This window comes from Kogia breviceps, chromosome X, assembly GCF_026419965.1.
Source record: "Kogia breviceps isolate mKogBre1 chromosome X, mKogBre1 haplotype 1, whole genome shotgun sequence".
NCBI lineage: Eukaryota > Metazoa > Chordata > Mammalia > Artiodactyla > Physeteridae > Kogia > Kogia breviceps.
The window spans coordinates 77255103-77278448 of record NC_081330.1 but is presented as its reverse complement, the minus strand read 5'-3'; the positions used below and the strand labels follow the sequence as shown (position 1 = coordinate 77278448).

At 39.2% G+C, this 23346-nt stretch overlaps 1 pseudogene; it reads right to left on the bottom strand.

The window, feature by feature from the left end:
- Positions 1-1052: 1052 nt before the first annotated feature.
- Positions 1053-1448, bottom strand: LOC131748744 (ubiquitin-like protein FUBI pseudogene; annotated as a pseudogene).
- Positions 1449-23346: the final 21898 nt, after the last annotated feature.

Genomic DNA, 23346 nt, shown 5'->3' with positions numbered 1-23346 from the left:
CATTATCTTCTTTTCCTCTGTGCTCAGTCTAGTTCCACCTGCTCATAGGGGACCATGTTCATGGGCCTCATCCCCTACACTTCAGATCATACTTTCTAATGAGAAATCAAGAACATGGATTTTTAATTTTTTGCTGATGTAGTCCAGCATCTGTTACAGTCCCTGACATGTAGTAGGCCCTCTGTAAATATCTACCAGCTGTCTTCACAGTAGCAGTGCCGATTGCAGCTCCGCCATCCTCCCTGCCAAGGGCCTGGACTTGCACCAGGGCTTCCAAAGGACTGGGGACAGTCTCTGGGGCTGCTGGATCAGGGTGTGCTGAGGAACCTTGGCCCCCACAATGGAAGTGCCAAAGTCAAGGGAGGCTAGGCTGGGGCAGCAGTGTGCCAAAGTCAAGGGAGGCTAGGCTGGGGCAGCAGTAGCAGCATCCTGCTGCAGGTGTGAGTCCTCTCACTTCAGCTTTCCTCACAGCACCTCATGCCCAGAAGTGGAAGGTACCTGTGCTGCTGCAGTGTGCACTGGGACTTCATTCACATGCTTCCCTCCTTCAACCCGCCAGTCGGCCCCACAGGTACCTTCCCCACCACTGTCTCACCTGTATATTTTCTTTACATCTTTTTCACATGGTCTTACATAGAGCAAACTTTTTTTATTTTGATGAGATTCAATTAATCATTCTTTTCTTTTATGAATTGTGTTTTTGTTCTCAAAACTAAAAACTCTGCCTAGCCCTAGATCGCCCAAAATTTCTCCTTTGATTTTTCTTTAAGTTTTATAGTTTTACATTTAAATTTGAATCCATTATCTATTTTAAGTTATTTTTTTGTATAAGGTGTGAGGTATAGGTACATTTTTTTTTTTTTACTTATATTTCCCATTATTCTAGTACTATTTGTTGAAATGTTGTCTTTCCTCCATGGAATTGATTTCATACTTTTTTCAAAAATCAGTTGAGCATATTGTATGTGTCTATTTCTGGGTACTCTATTCTTTTTTTCTTTTAATGATTGGGCTAAGTGGCTTTATTAAAGACAGCCAAGATTACAAAGGACTTAAGAGTTGGCATTATGGCCCTTCTTCTTGCTAAAAGTTGGCATAATATTGACAAAGCACAGGTTGTAATGCATATGGCTCTTAGCCCAGCCCATCTTCTTCTTGTCTTGTTTGGCCACCTTGGAAGTCTGACCTCTTATTTTCCTGGCACAGGCCATGGAACCATGGACTTTACCTCCAAGCATGTGGCTGGCTACTTCCAGAGTGCTCAGAGCCTCCACCCCACACTGGCCCAGGGTAGCCTCATCCTCTAGGGGTGTGCATTCCAGGAGCAGGACTTGATCTTCTGTAGTGATGCCCTCCAATGAGGCTACATGAGCTTTGATCTGGGTGATAGTCTCCTGGCCAGTCACCTAGAGAGTGTGTAGTTCCTGGGCATGGACAAAGAGCTACATGTTGGTGACTGAACCATGGATACCACTGCCACTAGTGTACTCTATTCTAGTCCATTGATCTACATGTCTGTTTATCTACAAATACCACACTGTTTTGAATACTCTGGCTATATATGAAACCTTAATATCAAGTAGATTGATTCGCCCTATACTTTATCCTTCTTTGTCAACATTGTTTTACATATTCTAGGACCATATACACTTCAGGGGAATCTTGTATATGTCTACCAGGAAACCTTCCTGGAATTATTTTAACAATTCAATTAAACTTATCCATCAATTTGGGGAGAAATTACATCTTTAGTATGTTGACTTGTTAAATCCATGAATACAGTATTTTTTTCCAAGTATTTAGGTTTTAGATTTCCTGTCATCAGGAAAATTTTGCAATTTTCAACTTACAGGTCCTGTACATATTTTGTTACATGTATACTTACATATTATATTTTCCATTGAGAAATTTAAATTTACTAAAATTTATTTTAATTCTGGTTTATACATATTTATTTTTAGTGTATAGAAGTGTGATTTGATTTCTTTTAGTTCACATTGCTGTATTCATTATTTCTATTTTTTGTGTATATTTTTAAAGTAACCAGTCATAAAAGGACAGTATTATTTATTTATTTTAAAACTGTAAACGTTTTATTTGATTTTCTTACCTTACTGTGTTGGCCAGAACTTCCAGTACTATGTTGTATAAGAGTGATGAAAGTGGTTATCTTTGCCTGATCCCCAATTTGAGAGGGAAAGCTTTCAGCATTTCATCATTAGTGTTACTTGTAAGTTTTTGTAGATGCCTGTTGTCAATTTGAGGTAATTTCCCTTTCTTCATAACTTCATAGAGTTTTAATAAGGAATAGGCATTGAGCTTTTCAGATGTTTGTTACATCAAATAATATGATCATATGATGTTTCTTTTTAGGCTTTTTTTTTTAAAGTGAGGTACAATTGACATAATATTATATGACTCATGTGTACAACAAAATGATTTTATATTTGTACATATTACAGAATGACTACCACAATAAATCTAGTTAATATTTGTCACTATACAGAGTTACAATATTTTTATCAAGATGAGAACTTTTAAGAATTACTCTCTTAGCAACTTCCAAATATGCAATGCAGTATTATTAATTATAATCACCGTGTTGTACATTTCATCACGATTATTTATTTGTTTTATAACTAGAAGTTCATACCTTTACCTATTTTGCCCATCCTACCCCCCCAAACTCTAACAACCACCAATTTGTTCCCTATATGAGTTCATGTTTTGCTTGTTTGTGTTTATTTAGATTTCACATGTAAGTGAGATCATATGGTATTTGTCTTTCTCTTTCTGAATGTTGAGTTGTATTAGTTCTTTGTATAGTTTAGATAGTAACCATTTATTTGATATATCTTTTGCAGATATCTTCTCCCATTCAGCAGATGTTCTTTTCATTTTGTTGATAGTTTCCTTTGCTGTTCAAAAGCTTTTAGTTTGAAGTAGTCCCATTTGTTTATTTTTGCTTTTGTTTTCCTTGCCTGAGGAAACATATACAAAAAATATTGTTAAGACTGATGACAATGAGTGTACTGCTTATGTCTTCTTCTAGAAGTTTAATGGTTTCAGGTCTTACATTCAAGTCTTTAATCCATTTTGAGTTAATTTTTGTATAAGGTATAAGATAGTATTCTTGTTTAATTCATTTGCAAGTGGATGTTTAGTTTTCCCAACATCACTTTTTGAAGAGACTATCCTTTCTGCATTGTATAGTCTTGCCTCCAATAGTTGTGAATTAACTGACCATATACGTGTGGGTTTATTTCTGGGCTCTGTATTCTGTGCTATTGATTTATGTGTCTTGTTCTATGCTAATACCATACCATTTTGATTGCTATACTTTTGTAATATAGTTTGAAATCAGGAAGAGTGATGTCTCCATATTCATCTTCATTGTAAAGATTGCTTTGGCTATTTGAGTTTTTTGTATTTCCATGCAACTTTTAGGATTGTTTTATTTCTGTGAAAGATGACATTGAAATAAATTACACTAAGAAAACTGGAAAATCCACAAAAATATTGAGATTAAGAAACATGCTACTGAACAACTAATACTTCAAAAAGAAATTAAAAAGATATAAAATAAATACATTGAGACAATTGATAGTGGAAATACAATGTACAAAAACTCAAGGAATGCAGCAAAACCAATTTTAAGATGGATGTTCATAGTGAAAAATTCCTACATGTAGAAGCAAGAAAAGTCTCAAGTAAATGACTAAACTTTACACCTCAAAGAACTAGAAAAACAAGAACAAGTGAAGCACAAATATAGTAGAAGTCAATAATTGAAAGAAAAATAAGGAAAGAACAAAAGCTTGGAGACTAAACAACATGCTACTAAAAAACCTATGGGTCAATGATGAAATCAAAGAAGAAATCAGAAAATACCTTAAAACAAATTAAAATGAAAAAAACAACATTAAAAAATCTATGGGATGCAGCAAAAGCAGTTCTAAGAAAGAAGTTCACAGCAAAATAGACTTTCTTCAAGAAATAAGAGAAATCACAAATGAACAACCTAACATACAACACAAAAGAATTTGAAAAAGAAGAACAAATAAGACCCAAAGTCAGTGGAAAGAAGGAAATAATAAAGATAAGAGAGGAAATAAACAAACTAGTGATTAAAAAAAGATAGAAAAGACCAATAAAACCGAGAGCTATGTTTTTGAACAGATGAACAAAATTGACAAACCTCTAGCCAAGTTGACCATGAAGTAAACTGACAAATAAAACAAGAAATGAAAGAGGAGAAATAACAACCAATGCCACAAAAATACAAAAAAAAAATCATGAGAATACTATGAATAATCATAGGCCAACAAATTGGACAACATAAAAGAAATGGACAGGAAGATGGCAGAAGAGTAAGACGTGGGGATCACCTTCCTCCTCACAGATACATCAGAAATACATCTACACGTGGAACTTCTCCTATAGAACACCCACCAAACACTGGCAGAAGACCTCAGACCTCCCAAAAGGCAAGAAACTCCCCACGTACCTGGGTAGGGCAAAAGAAAAAAGAATAAACAGAGACGAAGAATAGGGACAGGACCTGACCAGTGGGAGGGAGCCATGAAGGAGGAAAGGTTCCCACACACTAGGAGCCCTTTTGCGGGTGGAGACTGCGGGTGGCGGAGGGGGAAGCTTCGGAGCCGTGGAGGAGAGCACAACAACAGGGTGTGGAGGGAAACATGGAGAGATTCCGCAGAGGATTGGTGCTGATCAGCACTCACCAGCCCGAGAGGCTTGTCTGTTCCCCCAACCAGGTTGGGCTGGGCTGGGAACTGAGACTCGGGCTTCAGTTGGATCCCAGGGAAAGGTCTGGAGTTGGCAGAGTGAAAACAGCCTGAAAGGGTTAGTGCACCACGGCTAGCCGGGAGGGAGTCCTGTTGAAGTCTGGAGCTGCTGAAGAGGCAAGAGACCTTTTCTTCCCTCTTTTCCTCCTGGTGCGTGAGGAGTGGGGTTTAACCGCGCCACTTAAAGGAGCTCCAGAAACGGGCGCGAGCTGCAGCTGTTGGCACAGACAACAGAGACGGGTGTGGGACGCTAGGGTTGCTACTGCTGCCACCAAGAGGTCTGTGTGCAAGCACAGGTCACTCTCCACACCGCCCCTCCTGGGAACCTGTGCAGCCTGCCACTGCCGGGATCCCGGGATCCAGGGACAGCTTCCCCGGGGAAAACACACAGTGCGCCTCAGGCTGGTGCAGGGTCACACCGGCCTCTGACATCACAGGCTTGCCACGCATCCATGCCACTCCCTCCCCCCGGCCTGAGTGAGCCACAGACCACGAATCAGCTGCTCCTTTAACCCCGTCCTGTCTGAGCGAAGGGCAGACACCCTCGGACGACGTATGTGCAGAGGCGTGGCCAAGTCCAAAGCTGAACCCCAGGAGCTGTGCGAACAAAGAGAGGGGGAGGTCTCTCCCAGCAGCCTCAGAAGCAGCGGGTTAAAGCTCCACAGTCAACTTGAATTGCCCTGCATCTGTGGAAAACCTGAATAGACAGCGAAATATCCCAAGTTGAGGAGGTGGACTTTGGGAGCAAGATATACTATTATTTTCCCCTTTTTTCTTTTTGTGAGTGTGTATGTGAGTGCTGCTGTGTGAGATTTTTCTGTATAGCTTTGTTGTCATCATTTGTCCTAGGGTTAGACAGACCCGTTTTCTTTTTTTGGCTTTTTTTTCTTTAATAGAAATTTTTCCTCTTAATAATTATTTTTTATTTTAATAACTATATTTTATCCTACTTTATTTTTTCTCCTCCCTTTCTTTCTTCCTCTCTTCCCTCCTTTCTTTCCTACTTCCCTCCTTCCTTCCTTCCTCCCTTCCTTTCTTCCTCCCTTCCTTCCCTCCCTTCCTCCTTCCTTCCTTTCTTTCCTGTCTATTTTTTTTCTCCCTTTTATTTTGAGCCATGTGGATTAAAGGCTCTTGGCACTCCAGCCAGGTGTCAAGGCTGTGTCTCTGAGGTGGGAGAACCAACTTCAGGACACTGGTCCACAAGAGACCTCCCAGTTACACGTAATATCAAATGGTGAAAATCTCCCAGAGATCTCCATCTCAAAACCAAGACCCAGTTTCACTCAAGGACCAGCAATGAACAGTGCCGGACACCCTATGCCCAACAAAGAGCGAGACAGGTCTACAGTGCCATCCACTAGCAGAGAGGCTGCCTAAAATCATAATAAGGCTACCAACATCCCCATACACACCACCAGACGTGGACCTGCCCACCAGAAAGACAAGATTCAGCCTCATCCACCAGAACACAGGCACTAGTCCCCCCAACCAGGAAACCTGCTCAACCCACTCAACCAACCTCAGACACTGGGGACAGCCACCAAAAACAGAGGGAACTATGAACCTGCAGCCAGCAAAACGGAGACCCCAAACACAGTAAGATAAGCAAAATGAGAAGACAGAAAAACACACAGCAGATGAAGGAGCAAGATACAAACACACCAGACCTAACAAATGAAGAGGTAGTAGCCAGTCTACCTGAAAAAGAATTCAGAATAATGATAGTAAAGATGATTCAAAATCTTGCAAATAGAATAGACAAATTGCAAGAAACAGTTAAGAAGGACCTAGAAGAAATAAAGAGGAAGCAAGTAACGATGAGCAACACAATAAATGAAATAAAAAATACTCTAGATGGGATCAATAGCAGAATAACTGAGACAAAAGGATGGATAAGTGACCTGGAAGATAAAATAGTGGAAATAACTACTGCAGAGCAGAAGAAAGAAAAAAGAATGAAAAGAACTGAGGACAGTCTCAGAGACTTCTGGGACAACATTAAATGCACCAACATTGAATTATAGGGGTCCCAGAAGAAGAAGAGTAAAAGAAAGGGACTGAGAAAATATTTGAAGAGATTATAGTTGAAAACTTCCCTAATATAGGAAAGGAAATAGTCAATCAAGTCCAGGAAGCACAGAGAGTCCCATACAGGATAAACCCAAGGATAAACATGCCGAGACACATAATAATCAAACTGTCAAAAATTAAATACAAAGAAAGCATATTAAAAGCAGCAAGGGAAAAACAACAAATAACACACAAGGGAATCCCCATAAGGTTAACATCTGATCTTTCAGCAGAAACTCTGCAAGCCAGAAGGGAGTGGCAGGACATATTTAAAGTGATGAAGGAAAAAAACCTACAACCAAGATTACTCTACCCAGCAAGGATCTCATTCAGATTTGATGGAGAAATTAAAACCTTTACAGACAAGCAAAAGCTGAGAGAGTTCAGCACCACCAAACCAGCTTTTAAAGAAATGCTAAAAGAACTTCTCTAAGCAAGAAACACAAGAGAAGGAAAAGACCTACAAGAACAACCCGAAACAATTAAGTAAATGTTAATAGGAACACACATGTCAATAATTACCTTAAATGTAAATGGATTAAATGCTCCCACCAAAAGACACAGGCTGGCTGAATGGATACAAAAGCAGGACCCATATATATGCTGTCTACAAGAGACCCACTTCAGACCTAGAGACACTTACAGACTGAAAGTGAGGGGATGGAAAAAGATATTCCATGCAAATGGAAATCAGAAGAAAGCTGGAGTAGCAATTCTCGTATCAGACAAAATAGACTTTATTTATTTTTTTAAAAAACTTCTTTATTGGAGTATAATTACTTTACAATGGTGTGTTAGTTTCTGCTTTATAACAAAATGAATCAGATATACATATACATACATTCCCCATATCTCCTCCCTCTTGTGTCTCCCTATCCTACCCCTCTAGGTGGTCACAAAGCATTGAGTTGCTCTCCCTGTGCTCTGCGGCTGCTTCCCACTAGCTATCTATTTTACATCTGGTAGTATAGATAAGTCCATGCCAGTCTCTCACTTTGTCCCAGCTCACCCTTCCCCTTCCCCTTGTCCTCAAGTTCATTCTCTACGTCTGTGTCTTTCTCATAAAAGTCTTTCTAGGTGGACACATAGTGACTTCAAGAGCAATTCAGAGATATTCTTGTTTGAAAAGATTTGAGGAGGTGCTGTTGTTTAGATATTACATCATCTAAAGACTCAATTTCCTATGGCAACCAATGCAGGGTTAAGAGCACATTCTGTGCAGTTCGGCAGTTTGAGGGAAGCCACAGCTGGAGAGGGGAAGGGAACCACTGTTTGGAGGGGCAGTGGAACGAGATAGGCAATCCTGCCCACTTGTACTCCTGGAAAGAGCGGGGCAATGGAGGGAGGGATGGGGAGATGGCTACTGTAGCAAAGAACTCAACTCGTCAGCCACTCGGAGCTATAGCCACGGCGTTTGCGTGGGAAGGGTAATTTCTGATCAAAATAGAGGAGAACTTTCTTTTTTCAGTTCAAGCACTTTAAAAGCAACCGTGGGAAGTTCTAGTCACAGGGTGGTTATTTCTTTTCTGGAAGAAGAAAAAGACATTTCACTTTTAAATTCAGGGGGTTGAAATGATTGTGTCATTTCAGCTAGAGGAGACCATGTCAACAAGCAGACATTTTTTCATTGGGGAAAGTGTGACTTGAAGATGTAACATTTTAAATTTAAAAATGCAAATAATTTCTGTTGTGGGTTTTCTTTCTCCACAGGAACACTAAGAACTTAGCTGCATTTAGAAGTAAAAAGTAAAAATATCAGGCACCATATTCACCACTGTTTTAGAAATAGAAGTCTTATTATGTGGGCTGGGTTTCTTAATATGGTTAAGATACACTGAAAAGAGAACAAAGGTTGTCCCATAGGAGAGGTATGGTGAAAGATTAGCCTACAAGTTTGTTCAAATACTTGTGCAGTGATTATGGGAGTTATCAGATAAAAAGAGGAGCTGACTACATAGGAAGGTCCTTGATTTCCAGTTCAATGCCTTATTTATCACTAAAACACCCTTTATTGTACCTATTAGACATTTGACAAAGATTTGAATGAATTTTAAGATGTTTGGAATATAAGTATGCATTAATCATTTAATGATATCATCAGCCACCAAAAAGTATTAATAATGATAATAAAGGTATTATTCATTAAAAGGATTAATATAGACATCAGAAGTTTGAAAATAATGAGTTATGGACTTTTCTTCTTTATTTTAACATCTTTATTTGAGTATAACTGTTTTACAATAGTGTGTTAGTTTCTCCTTTACAACAAAGTGAATCAGATACACATATACATATGTTCCCATAACTCTTCCCTCTTGTGTCACCTTCCCTCCCACCCTCCCTAACCCACCACTCTAGGTGGTCACAAAGCACAGAGTTGAACTCCCTGTGCTATGCTGCAGCTTCCCACTAGCTATCTAATTTACATTTAGTAGTGTGTATATGTCCCTGCCACTCTCTCATATCGTCACAGATTACCCTTCCCCCTCCCCTTATCCTCAAGTCCATGCTCTAGTGGGTCTGTGTTTTATTCCCATCCTACCACTAATCTCTTCATGACATTTTTTTTTCTTAGATTCCATATATATGTGTTAGCATACGGTATTTGTTTTAATCCTTCTGACTTACTTCACTCTGTATGACAGATTCCAGGTCTATCCACCTCATTACAAATAACTCAGTTTCATTTCTTTTTATGGCTGAGTAATATTCCATTCTATATATGGGCCACATCTTCCTTACCCATTCATCTGTTGATGGACACTTAGGTTGCTTCCATGTCCTGGCTATCGTAAATAGAGCTGCAATAAACATTTTGGTACATGACTCTTTTGAATTATGGTTTTCTCAGGGTATATGCCCAGTAGTGGGATTGCTGGGTCATATGGTAGTTCTATTTGTAGTTTTTTAAGGAACCTCCATACTGTTCTCCATAGTGGCTGTATCCTTTTACATTCCCACCAGCAGTGCAAGAGTGTTCCCTTTTCTCCACAACCTCTCCAGCATTTATTGTTTCTAGAGTTTTGGATGATGGCCAATCTGGCTGGTGTGAGATGATATCTCACTGTAGTTTTGATTTGCATTTCTCTAATGATTAATGATGTTGAGCATTCTTTCATGTGTTTGTTGGCTATCTGTATATCTTCTTTGGAGAAATGTCTATTTAGTTCTTCTGACCATTTTTGGATTGGGTTTTTTGTTTTTTTGTTATTGAGCTGCCTGAGTTGCTTATAAATTTTGGATATTAATGCTTTGTCAGTTGCTTCATTTGCAACTATTTTCTCCCATTCTGAGGGTTGTCTTTTGGTCTTGTTTATGGTATCCTTTGCTGTCCAAAAGATTTAAGTTTCATTATATCCCATGTGTTTATTTTTGTTTTTATTTCCATTTCTCTAGGAGATGGGTCAAAAAGGATCTTCCTGTGATTGATGTCATAGAGTGTTCTGCCTATGTTTTCCTCTAAGAGTTTGATAGTGTCTGGCCTTACATTTAGGTCTTTAACCCATTTTGAGTTTATTTTTGTGTATGGTGTTAGGGAGTGTTCTAATTTCATACTTCTACAGGTAGCTGTCCAGTATTCCCAGCACCACTTATTGAAGAGGCGGTCTTTTCTCCACTGTGTTTCCTTCCCTCCTTTATCAAAGATAAGGTGACCATATGTGTGTGGGTTTATCTCTGGGCTTTCTATGCTGTTCCATTGATCTATATTTCTGTTTTTGTGCCAGTACCATACTCTCTTGATTACTGTGGCCTTGTAGTATAGTCTGAAGTCAAGGAGCCTGATTCCTCCAGCTCCATTTTTCGTTCTCAAGATTGCTTTGGCTATTCGAGGTCTTTTGTATTTCCATACAAATTGTGAAATTCTTTGTTCTAGTTCTGTAAAAAATGCCAGTGGTAATTTGATAGGGATTGCATTGAATCTGTAGATTGCTTTGGGTAATAGAAGCATTTTCACAATGTTGATTCTTCCAATCCAAGAACATGGTATATTTCTCCACCTATTTGTATCATCTTTAATTGCTTTCATCAGTGTCTTATAGTTTTCTGCATACAAGTCTTTTGTCTCCTTAGGTAGGTTTATTCCTAGATATTTTATTCTTTTTGATGCAATGGTAAATGGGAGTGTTTTCTTAATTTCCCTCTCAGATTTTTCATCATCAGTGTATAAGAATGCCAGAGATTTCTGTGCATTAATTTTTTATCCTGCTACTTTACCAAATTCATTGATTACTTCTAGTAGTTTTCTGGTAGCATCCTTAGTATTCTCTATGTATAGTATCATGTCATCTGCAAACAGTGACAGCTTTACTTCTTCTTTTCCTATTTGGATTCCTTTTATTTCTTTATTTTCTCTAATTGCTGTAGCTAGAACTTCCACAACTAGCTTGAATAAGAGTGGTGAGAGTGGGCAACCTTGTCTTGTTCCTGATCTTAGTGGAAATGGTTTCAGTTTTTCACCATTGAGAACAATGATGGCTGTGGGTTTGTCATATATTGCCTTTATTATATTGAGGAAAGTTCCCTCTATGCGTACTTTCTGCAGGGTTTTTATATAAATGGGTGTTGAATTTTGTCAAAAGCTTTCTCTGCATCTATTGAGATGATCATATGGTTTTTCTCCTTCAGTTTGTTGATATGGTGTATCACGTTGATTGATTTGCGTATATTGAAGAATCCTTGCATTCCTGGAATAAACCCCACTTGATCATGGTGCATGATCCTTTTAATGTTCTGTTGGATTCTGTTTGCTAGTATTTTGTTGAGGATTTTTGCATCTATGTTCATCGGAGATATTGGCCCATAGTTTTCTTTCTTTGTGACGTCTTTGTCTGGTTTTGGTATCAGGGTGATGGTGGCCTCATAGAATGAGTTTGGCAGTGTTCCTCCCTCTGCTATCTTTTGGAAGAGATTGAGAAGGATAGGTGTTAGCTCTTCTCTAAATGTTTGATAGAGTTCGCCTGTGAAGCCATCTGGTCCTGGGCTTTTGTTTGCTGGAAGATTTTGAATCACAGTTTCAATTTCAGTGCTTGTGATTGGTCTGTTCATATTTTCTATTTCTTCCTGGTTCTGTCTTGGCAGATTGTGAATTTCTAAGAAGTTGTCCATTGCTTCCAGGTTGTCCATTTTATTGGCATACATTTGCTTGTAGTAATCTCTAATAATCTTTTGTATTTCTGCAGAGTCAGTTGTTACATCTTCTTTTTCATTTCTAATCCTATTGATTTGAATCTTCTCCCTTTTTTTCTTGATGAGTCTGGCTAATGGTTTATCAATTTTATTTATCTCCTCAAAGAACCAGCTTTGACTTTTATTGATCTTTGCTATTGTTTCCTTCATTTTTTAAAATTTATTTCTGATCTGATCTTTATGATTTCTTTCCTTCTGCTAAATTTGGGGTTTTTTTGTTCTTCCTTCTCTAATTGCTTTAGGTGCAAAGTTAAGTTGTTTATTCGAGATGCTTCCTGTTTCTTAAGGTATGATTGTATTGCTATCAACTTCCCTCTTAGAACTGCTTTTGCTGTATCCCATAGGTTTTGGGTCGTCGTGTCTCCATTGTCATTTGTTTCTAAGTACATTTTGATTTCCTTTTTGATTTCTTCAGTGATTACTTCGTTATTAAGTAGTGTATTGTTTAGCCTCCATGTGTTTGTATTTTTTACAGATCTTTTCCTGTAATTGATATCTAGTCTCATAGCATTGAGGTCAGAAAAGATACATGATACAATTCCAATTTTCTTAAATTTGCCAAAGCTAGATTTGTGACCCAAGATATGATCTATCTTGGAGAATGTTCCATGGGAACTTGAGAAAAATGTGTATTCTGTTGTTTTTGGATGGAATGTCCTTTAAATATCAAGTAAATCCATCTTGTGTAATGTATCATTTAGAGGTTGTGTTTCCTTATTTATTTTCATTTTGGATGATCTGTCCATTGGTGATGGTGGGGTGTTAAAGTCTCCTACTATGATTGTGTTACTGTCGATTTCCCCTTTTATGGCTGTTAGTATTTGCCTTATGTATTGAGGTGCGCCTATGTTGAGTGCAGAAATATTTACAATTGTTATATCTTCTTCATGGATCGATCCCTTGATCATTATGTAGTGTCCTTCTTTGTCTCTTGTAATAGTATTTATTTTAAAGTCTATTTTGTCTGATATGAGAATTGCTACTCCAGCTTTCTTCTGATTTTCATTTGCATGGAATATCTTTTTCCCTCCCCTCACTTTCAGACTGTAAGTGTCCCTAGGTCTGAAGTGGGTCTCTTGTAGACAGCATATATATGGGTCCTGTTTTTGTATCCATTCAGCCAGTCTGTGTCTTTTGGTGGGAGCATTTAATCCATTTACATTTAATGTAATTATCGATATGTGCGTTCCTATTACCATTTACTTAATTGTTTCGGGTTGTTCTTGTAGGTCTTTTCCTTCTCTTATGTTTCTTGCTTAGAGAAGTTCCTTTAGCATTTGTTGTAAAGTTGGTTTGTTGGTGCTGAACTCTCTCAGCTTTTGCTTGTCTGTAAAGGTTTTAATTTCTCCATCAAATCTGAATGAGATCCTTGCTGGGTAGAGTAATCTTGGTTGTAGGTTTTTTTCCTTCATCACTTTAAATATGTCCTGCCACTCCCTTCTGGCTTGCAGAGTTTCTGCTGAAAGATCAGATGTTAACCTTATGGGGATTCCCTTGTGTGTTATTTGTTGTTTTTCCCTTGCTGCTTTTAATATGCTTTCTTTGTATTTAATTTTTGACAGTTTGATTATTATGTGTCTCGGCGTGTTTATCCTTGGGTTTATCCTGTATGGGACTCTCTGTGCTTCCTGGACTTGGTTGACTATTTCCTTTCCTATATTAGGGAAGTTTTCAACTATAATCTCTTCAAATATTTTCTCAGTCCCTTTCTTTTTCTCTTCTTCTTCTGGGACCCCTATGATTCAAATGTTGTTGCGTTTAATGTTGTCCCAGAGATCTCTGAGACTGTCCTCAGTTCTTTTCATTCTTTTTTCTTTCTCCTGCTCTGCAGTAGTTATTTCCACTATTTTATCTTCCAGGTCACTTATCCGTCCTTCTGCCTCAGTTATTCTGCTACTGATCCTGTCTAGAGTATTTTTCATTTCATTTATTTTGTTGCTCATCATTACTTGCTTCCTCTTTATTTCTTCTAGGTCCTTGTTAACTGTTTCTTGCAATTTGTCTATTCTATTTGCAAGATTTTGAATCATCTTCATCATCATTATTCTAAATTCTCTTTCAGGTAGACTGGCTATTACCTCTTCATCTGTTAGGTCTGGTGTGTTTTTATCTTGCTCCTTCATCTGTTGTGTGTTTTTCTGTCTTCTCATTTTGCTTATCTTACTGTGTTTGGGGTCTCCCTTTTGCAGGCTGCAGGTTTGTAGTTCTATCTATTTTGGGTGGCTGTCCCCAGTGGCTGAGGTTGGTTCAGTGGGTTGAGCAGGTTTCCTGGTTGGGGGACCAGTGCCCCTGTTCTGGTGGATGAGGCTGGATCCCGTCTCCCTGGTGGGCAGGTCCACATCTGGTGGTGTGTATGGGGATGTCGGTAGCCTTACTGTGATACTAGGCAGCCTCTCTGCTAATGGATGGGGCTGTAGACCTGTCTTGCTCTTTGTTGGGTATAAGGTGTCCAGCACTGTTCGTTGCTGGTCCTTGAGTGAAGCTGGGTCTTTGTGTTGAGATGGAGATGTCTGGGAGATTTTTGCCATTTGATATTACATGGAGCTGAGAGGTCTCTTGTGGACCAGTGTCCTGAGGTTATTTTTCCCCCTCAGAGACACAGCCTTGACACCGGGCTCGAGTGCCAAGAGCCTTTAATCCACATGGCTCAAAACAAAAGGGAGAAAAAAATAGAAAGGCAAGAAAGGAAGGAAGAAAGGAGGAAGGGAGGGAAGAAAGGAAGAAAGGAAGGGAGGGAGGAAGAAAGGAAAGGAGGAAGGAAGGGGGGAATAAAGAAAAGAAGGGACAGAGGAAGAAAGGAAGAGAGGAAGGAAGGAGGGAATAAAAGGAAGGGAGGGAGGAAGAAAGGAAGGGAGGAAGGAAGGAGCAAATAAAGAAAGGAAGGGAGGGAGGAAGAAAGGAAGCGAGGACAGTAGGAGGGAATAAAGGAAGGGAGGAAGGAAGGAAGGAGGGAAATAGGAAAGAAAGGAGGGAAGAAAGGAAGAAAGAAAGGAGAGAAGACAAAATAAAGTAGGGTAAAATACAGTTATTAAAATAACAAAATAATTATTAAGAAGAAAAATTTCTATTAAAGAAAAAAAAATAAGGTCGGTCTAACCCCAGGACAAATGGTGAAAACAAAGCTACACCGACAAAATCTCACACAGCACCACCCACATACATACTCACAAAAAGAAAAAAAGGGGAAAATTTTAGTATATCTTGCTCCCAAAGTGCATTTCCTCAACCTGGGATATTTCGCTGTCTATTCAGGTTTTCCACAGATGCAGGCACTTCAAGCTGACTGTGGAGCTTTAACCCACTGTTTCTGAGGCTGCTGGGAGGGACCTCCCCCTCTGTTTGTTCACACAGCTCCTGGGGCTCAGCCCTGGACCGGGCCCCGCCTCTGCGTACAGGTCATAGGAGGGCGTCTGCCCTTCGCTCAGAGAGGGCAGGGTCAAAGGAGCAGCATTAATGGAGCAGCTGATTCGTGGTCTCTGGCTCACTCAGGCGGGGGGGGAGGCACAGATGTGGGGCGAGTCCGCGGCAGCAAAGGCCAGCGTGATGCTGCACTGGCCCGAGGTGCACCGCGCATTTTCCCTGGGAAACAGTCCCAGGATCCCGGGACCCTGGCAGTGGCGGCGGGCTGCACAGGCTCCCGGGAGGGCCAGTGTGGAGAGTGACCTGTGCTCGCACACAGGCCTCTTGGTGGCTGCAGTAGCAACCCTAGCGTCCCACACCCATCTCTGTTGTCCGTGCTGACAGCCGCAGCTCGTGCCCGTTTCTGGAGCTCCTTTATATGGTGCCCTTAATTCCCTTTCCTTGCGCCCCAGGAAGTGAAGAGGCAAGAAAAACTCTCTTGTCTCTTCGGCAGCTCTGTGCCCGTTTCTGGAGCTCCTTTAAGCGGCACGCTTAAACCCCTCTCCTCGCGCAGCAGGAGGCAAAGAGGGAAGAAAAGGTCTCTTGCCTCTTCAGCAGCTCCAGACTTCTCCCGAACTCCCTCCAGGCCAGCCGTGTTGCACTCACACCTTCAGGCTGTTTTCACTCTGTCAACTCTAGACCTTTCCCTGGGATCCGACCTAGGCTCAGTTCCCAGCCCTGCTGGCCACGGCCACAGCGGGTGAGCAGACAAGCCTCTCGGGCTGGTGACTGCTGATCGGCACCAATCCTCTGCAGAATCTCTCCGCTTTGCCCTCCGCACCCTGCTGCTGTGCTCTCCTCCGCGGCTCCGAAGCTTCCCGCTCCGCCACCCGCAGTCTCCGCCTGTGAAGGGGCTTCTAGTGTGTGGGAACCTTTCCTCCTTTACGGCTCCCTCCCACTGGTGCAGGTCCCATCCCTAGTCTTTTGTCTCTGTTTATTCTTTTTTCTTTTGCCCTACCCAGGTACGTGGGGCGTTTCTTGCCTTTTAGGTGGTCTGAGGTCTTCTGCCAGTGTTCGGTGGGTGTTCTAAAGGAGAAGTTCCACGTGTAGATGTATTTCTGATGTATCTGTGAGGAGGAAGGTGATCCCTGCGTCTTACTCTTCTGCCATCTACTCGCTCCCCCCAAATAGACTTTAAAATAAAAACTTTTACAAGAGACAAAGAAGGACACTACATAATGATCAAGGGATTGATCCATGAATAACAATTGTAAATATTTATGCACCCAACATAGGAGCACCTCAATACATACGGCAAATACAAACAGCCATAAAAGGGGAAATTAGCAGTAACACCATCATAGTAGGGGACTTTAACACCCCACCATCACCAATGGACAGATCATCCAAAATGAAAATAAATAAGTAAACACAAGCTTTAAATGATACATTACACAGATGGATATATTTGATATTTATAGGACATTCCACCCCAAAACAACAGAATACACATTTTTCTCAAGTGCTCATGGAACATTCTGCAGGATAGATCATATCTTGGGTCACAAATCTAGCCTTGGCAAATTTAAGAAAATTGAAATCGTATCAAGTATCTTTTCTGACCACAACGCTATGAGACTAGATATCAATTACAGGAAAAGATCTGTAAAAAATACAAACACATGGAGGCTAAACAATACACTACTTAATAATGAAGTGATCACTGAAGAAATCAAAGAGGAAATCAAACAGTACTTAGGAACAAATGACAATGGAGACACGATGACCCCAAACCTATGTGATACAGCAAAAGCAGTTCTAAGAGGGAAGTTTATAGCAATACAATCATACCTTAAGAAACAGGAAACATCTCGAATAAATAACCTAACTTTGCACCTAAAGCAATTAGAGAAGGAAGAACAAAAAAACCCCAAATTTAGCAAGAGGAAAGAAATCATAAAGATCAGATCAGAAATAAATGAAAAAGAAATGAAGGAAACAATAGCAAAGATTAATAAAAGTAAAAGGTGGTTCTTTGACAGGCGGGGATACTCACCACTATACTAAAGAGGAAGACGGTAAAGGTGGTTCTTTGAGAAGATAAATCAAATTGATAAACCATTACCCAGACTCATCAAGAAAAAAAGGGAGAAGACTCAAATCAATAGAATTAGAAATGAAAAAGAATATGTAACAACTGACTCTGCAGAAATACAAAAGATTATTAGAGATTACTACAAGCAACTGTGTGCCAATAAAATGGACAAGCTGGAAGCAATGGACAAATTCTTAGAAGTGCACAACCTGCCGATACTGAACCAGGAAGAAATAGAAAATATGAACAGACCAATCACAAGCACTGAAGTTGAAACTGTGATTCAAAATCTTCCAAAAAACAAAAGCCCAGGACCAGATGGCTTCACAGGCGAATTCTATCAAACATTTAGAGAAGAGCTAACACCTATCCCTCTCAAACTCTTCCAAAAGATAGCAGAGGGAGGAACACTCCCAAACTCATTCTATGAGGCCACCATCACCCTGATACCAAAACCAGACAAAGACGTCACACACACAAAAAAACTACAGGCCAATATCACTAATGAACATAGATGCAAAAATCCTCAACAAAATACAAGCAAACAGAATCCAACAGCACATTTAAAGGATCATACACCATGATCAAGTGGGGTTTATTCCAGGAATGCAAGGATTCTTCAATATACGCAAATCAATCAACGTGATACACCATATCAACAAACTGAAGGAGAAAAACCATATGATCATCTCAATAGATGCAGATAAAGCTTTTGACAAAATTCAAAACCCATTTATGATAAAAACCCTGCAGAAAGTAGGCATAGAGGGAACTTTCCTCAATATAATAAAGGCAATATATGACAAACCCACAGCCAGCATTGTTCTCAAAGGTGAAAAACTGAAACCATTTCCACTAAGATCAGGAACAAGACAAAGTTGCCCACTCTCACCACTCTTATTCAACCTAGTTGTGGAAGTTCTAGCCACAGTAATCAGAGAAAAAAAAGAAATAAAAGGAATCCAAGTAGGAAAAGAAGAAGTAAAGCTGTCACTGTTTGCAGATGACATGACACTATACATAGAGAATACTAAGGATGCTACCAGAAAACTACTAGAAGTAATCAATGAATTTTGTAAAGTAGCAAGATACAAAATTAATGCACAGAAATCTCTGACATTGTTATACACTAATGATGAAAAATCTGAGAATGAAATTAAGAAAACACTCCCATTTACCATTGCAACAAAAAGAATAAAATATCTAGGAATAAACCTACCTAAGGAGACAAAAGACTTGTATGCAGAAAACTATAAGACACTGATGAAAGCAATTAAAGATGATACAAATAGGTGGAGAAATATACCATGTTCTTGGATTGGAAGAATCAACATTGTGAAAATGCTTCTATTACCCAAAGCAATCTACAGATTCAATGCAATCCCTATCAAATTACCACTGGCATTTTTTACAGAACTAGAACAAATAATTTCACAATTTGTATGGAAACACAAAAGACCTGGAATAGCCAAAGTCTTCTTGATAACACAATGTGGAGCTGGAGGAATCAGGCTCCCTGACTTCAGACTATACTACAAGGCTACAGTAATCAAGACAGTATGGTACTGGCACAAAAGCAGAAATATAGATCAATGGAACAACATAGAAAGCCCAGAGATAAACCCACACACATATGGTCACCTTATCTTTGATAAAGGAGGGAAGGATGTACAGTGGAGAGAAGCCAGCCTCTTCAATAAGTGTTGCTGGGAAAACTGGACAGCTACCTTTAAACATATGAAAATAGAACACTCCCTAACATCACACACAAAAATAAACTCAAAATGGGTTAAAGACCTAAATGTAAGGGCAGACACTATCAAAATCTTGGAGGAAAACATAGGCAGAACACTCTATGACATAAATCACAGCAAGATCCTTTTTGACTCGTCTCCTAGAGACATGGAAATAAAAACAAATCAAATGGGATCTAATGAAACTTAAAAGCTTTGGAACAGCAAAGGATACCATAAACAAGACCAAATACAACCCTCAGAATGGGAGAAAATAGTTGCAAATGAAGCAACTGACAAAGGATTAATATCCAAAATTTATAAGCAACTCAGGCAGCTCAATAACAAAAAAACAAACAACCCAATCCAAAAATGGGCAGAAGAACTAAATAGACATTTCTCCAAAGAAGATATACAGATTGCCAACAAACACATGAAAGAATGCTCAACATCATTAATCATTAGAGAAATGCAAATCAAAACTACAATGTGATATCATCTCACACCGGTCAGATTGGCCATCATCCAAAACTCTAGAAACAATAATTGCTGGAGAGGGTGTGGAGAAAAGGGAACAGTCTTGCACTGCTGGTGGGAATGTAAAATGATACAGCCAGTATGGAGAACAGTATGGAGGCTCCTTATAAAACTACAAATAGAGTTACCATATGACCCCGTAATCCCACTACTGGGCATATACCCTGAGAAAACCATAATTCAAAAAGAGTCATGTACCAAAATGTTTATTGCAGCTCTATTTACGATAGCCAGGACATGGAAGCAACCTAAGTGTCTATCAACAGATGAATGGATAAAGAAGATGTGGCACATATATAGAATGGAATATTACTCAGCCATAAAAAGAAATGAAGCTGAGTTATTTGTAATGAGGTGTATAGACTTGGAGTCCGTCATACAGAGTGAATTAAGTCAGAAGGAGAAAAACAGATACCGTATGCTAAAACATATATATGGAATCCAAAAAAAAAAATGTCATGAAGAGATTAGTTGTAGGACACGAATAAAACACAGACCTACTAGAGCATGGACTTGAGTATATGGGGAGGGGGAAGGGTAAGCGGTGATGATGTGAGAGAGTGTCAGGGACATATACACACTACCAAATGTAAATTAGATCGCTAGTGGGAAGCTGCCACATAGCACAGGGAGTTCACCTCTGTGCTTTGTGACCACCTAGTGGGGTGGGATAAGGAGGGTGAGAGGGATGGTGATGCAAGAGGGAAGAGATATGGGAACATATGTATATGTATCACTGATTCACTTTGTTGTAAAGGAGAAACTAACACACTATTGTAAAACAGTTATACTCAAATAAAGATGTTAAAGAAAAGAAAAAAGAAACAAACAAAAAGAAATGGGCAAATTTCTTTAAACATACAGCCTACTAAGACTGAGTCGAGAACAGACAATTTGAATAGACTGATCACTAGATGTGAAATATAATCTATTAAAAATCAAACCTTCCCTACAAACAAAAATCCATGATTTTAATGGAGAATTCTACCAAATATATGAAGAAGAATTAATACCTATCCTTCTCAAATTATTCCAGAAAATTGAAGAAGAAGGAACATGAATACTCCAAAATTCATTCTATGAGGCCACCATCACACTGATAGTAAACAAAACAAAACACTACAGAAAATGAAAATTACAGGCCAATATCTTTGAAGTATATAGATCCAAAAATCCTCAACAAAATTTAGCAAACCAAATCCAACAATATGTAAAAGGAATCATGTACCATGATCAAGCTAGATTCATTCAAGGGTCACAAGGATGGTTTAGCATATGCAAATCAATCAATGTTATACACCACATTACCTATAGGAAAGACAGAAACATCATGATCATCTCAATAGACACAGAAATAACATTTGATAAAATTCAACATCCATTCATAATAAAAACTCTCTTTGAAGTGGGTATAGATGGAACATCTCTCAAAATAATAAATGCCATTTACAACAAACCCACAGCAAACATAATACCCAATGGTGAAAAGCTGAACGATTTCCTGCTAAATTCAGGAAAAAGACATGGATGCCAAATCTTACCATTTCTATTTACCATACTACTGGACGTCCTTGACACAGCAATTATACAAGAAAAAGAAATTAAATGTATTCAAGTTGGAAGGGAAGAGGTAAAACTGGCAATATTTGTTGATGAAACAATACTCTATGTAGAGAACCCTAAAGTCTCCACACAGAAACTATTAGAACTAATAAATGACTTCAGCAAGGTAGCAGGGTACAAGATTAATATACAAAATTCTGTTGTATTTCTATTCAATGATAATGAAATATCTGAAAGAGAAAGTATAAAAAAATCACATTTAAAATCATATATATATACATATGTATGTATTACATGAATATATAACATGTAGGAATAAACTTAAGCATGGAGGCAAAAGACCTATATGCTGAAAACTATATAAAACATGGGTAAAGGACATTGAAGATGATTCAAAGATATGGAAAAATATCCCATGCTCTTGGATTGAAAGAATTCATATTGATAAAATGGCAATACTACCCAAAGCAATCTACAGATTTAAATCAATCCCTATCAAAATATCCATGACATTTTTCACAAAATTAGAACAAATAATTCTAAAATTTATATGGTACTACAAAAGACTCAGAATTGCCAAAGCTATCCTGAGCAAAAGAACAAAGCTTGAAGTATAACCCTTTCAGACTTCAGACTCTATTACCAAGCTATAGCAATAAAAACATTGAGCTGTTGGCACGGAAACAGACATATTGATCAATGGAACAAAATAAAGCCCAGAAGTAAACCCACACACTTATGGTCAATCAATCAACGACATATGAGGCAAGAATACACGATGGAGAAAAGACAGTCTCTTCAAAAATTGGTGCTGCAAAAACTAGAGAACTACATGTCAAAGAATGAGATTAGAACATAAACTCATACCATATACAAAAATAAGCTCAAAATGGTTTAAAGACATAAATGTAAGCCCTTGAAACCATTAAATCCCTAGAAGAGAACATAAACAACTGTTTGATATATATCACAGCAATATTTTCTTTTACCAGTCTCTGAGGCAAAATAAATAAAAGCAAAAATAAACAAATGGGACCTAATTAAACTTAGAAGCTTTTCCAACAAAAGAAACCATTGACAAAAGGAAAAGACAACCTGTGGAATGGGAGAAGTTATTTACAAACAAAGGGACCAACAGAGAGTTAATATTCAAAGTATGCAAATAGCTTATACAACTCAATATTTTAAAAAATTTAAAATGAGCAGAAGGCTATTTTGTTGAATATGGTGGAGTAGAAGGACGTGCACTCATTCCCTCTTGCAAGAGCACCTGAATCATGACAAACTGCTGAACAATCATTAACAGGAAGATACTGGAACTCACCAAAAAAGATACCCCAAATCTAAAGACAAAGGAGAAGCTATGATGAGATGGTAGGAAGGGAACATCACAATAAAATCAAATCCCATAAGCACTGGGTGGGTGACTCACAAACTGGACAACAATTATACCCCCAGAAGTCCACCCACTGCAGTGAAGGTTCTGAGCCCCACCTTAGGCTTCCCAACCTGGGGTTCTGGCAAAGGGAGGGGGAATTCCCATAAAATCACACTTTGAAGGCTAGCAGAATTTGACAGCAGGACTTCAACAGGACTGGGGGAAACAGAGACTACAGTTTTGGAGGGCACACACAAAGTAGTGTGCACATCAGTACCCAGGGGGAAGGAGCAGTGACCCCATAGGAGAATGAACTAGACCTATCTGCTAGTGTTGGAGGGTCTCCTGCAGAGGTTGGGAGGGTTGCTGTGGCTCACCAAGGGGACACAGACATTGGCGGAAGAAGTTCTGGGAAGAACTACTTGACATGAGCGTACCTGGAGTCAAACATTAGCACTTCCAAAGAGTCTATAGGCGACAGTGCTGGGTCACCTCAGGCAAAACAACCAGCAGAGAGGGAACACAGCCCCACCCATCAGCGAACAAGAGGATTACAGTTTTACTGAGCTCTGTCCACCAGAGCAACACCCAGCTCTACCCACCACCAGTCCCTCCCATAAGGAAGCTTGCACAAGCCAT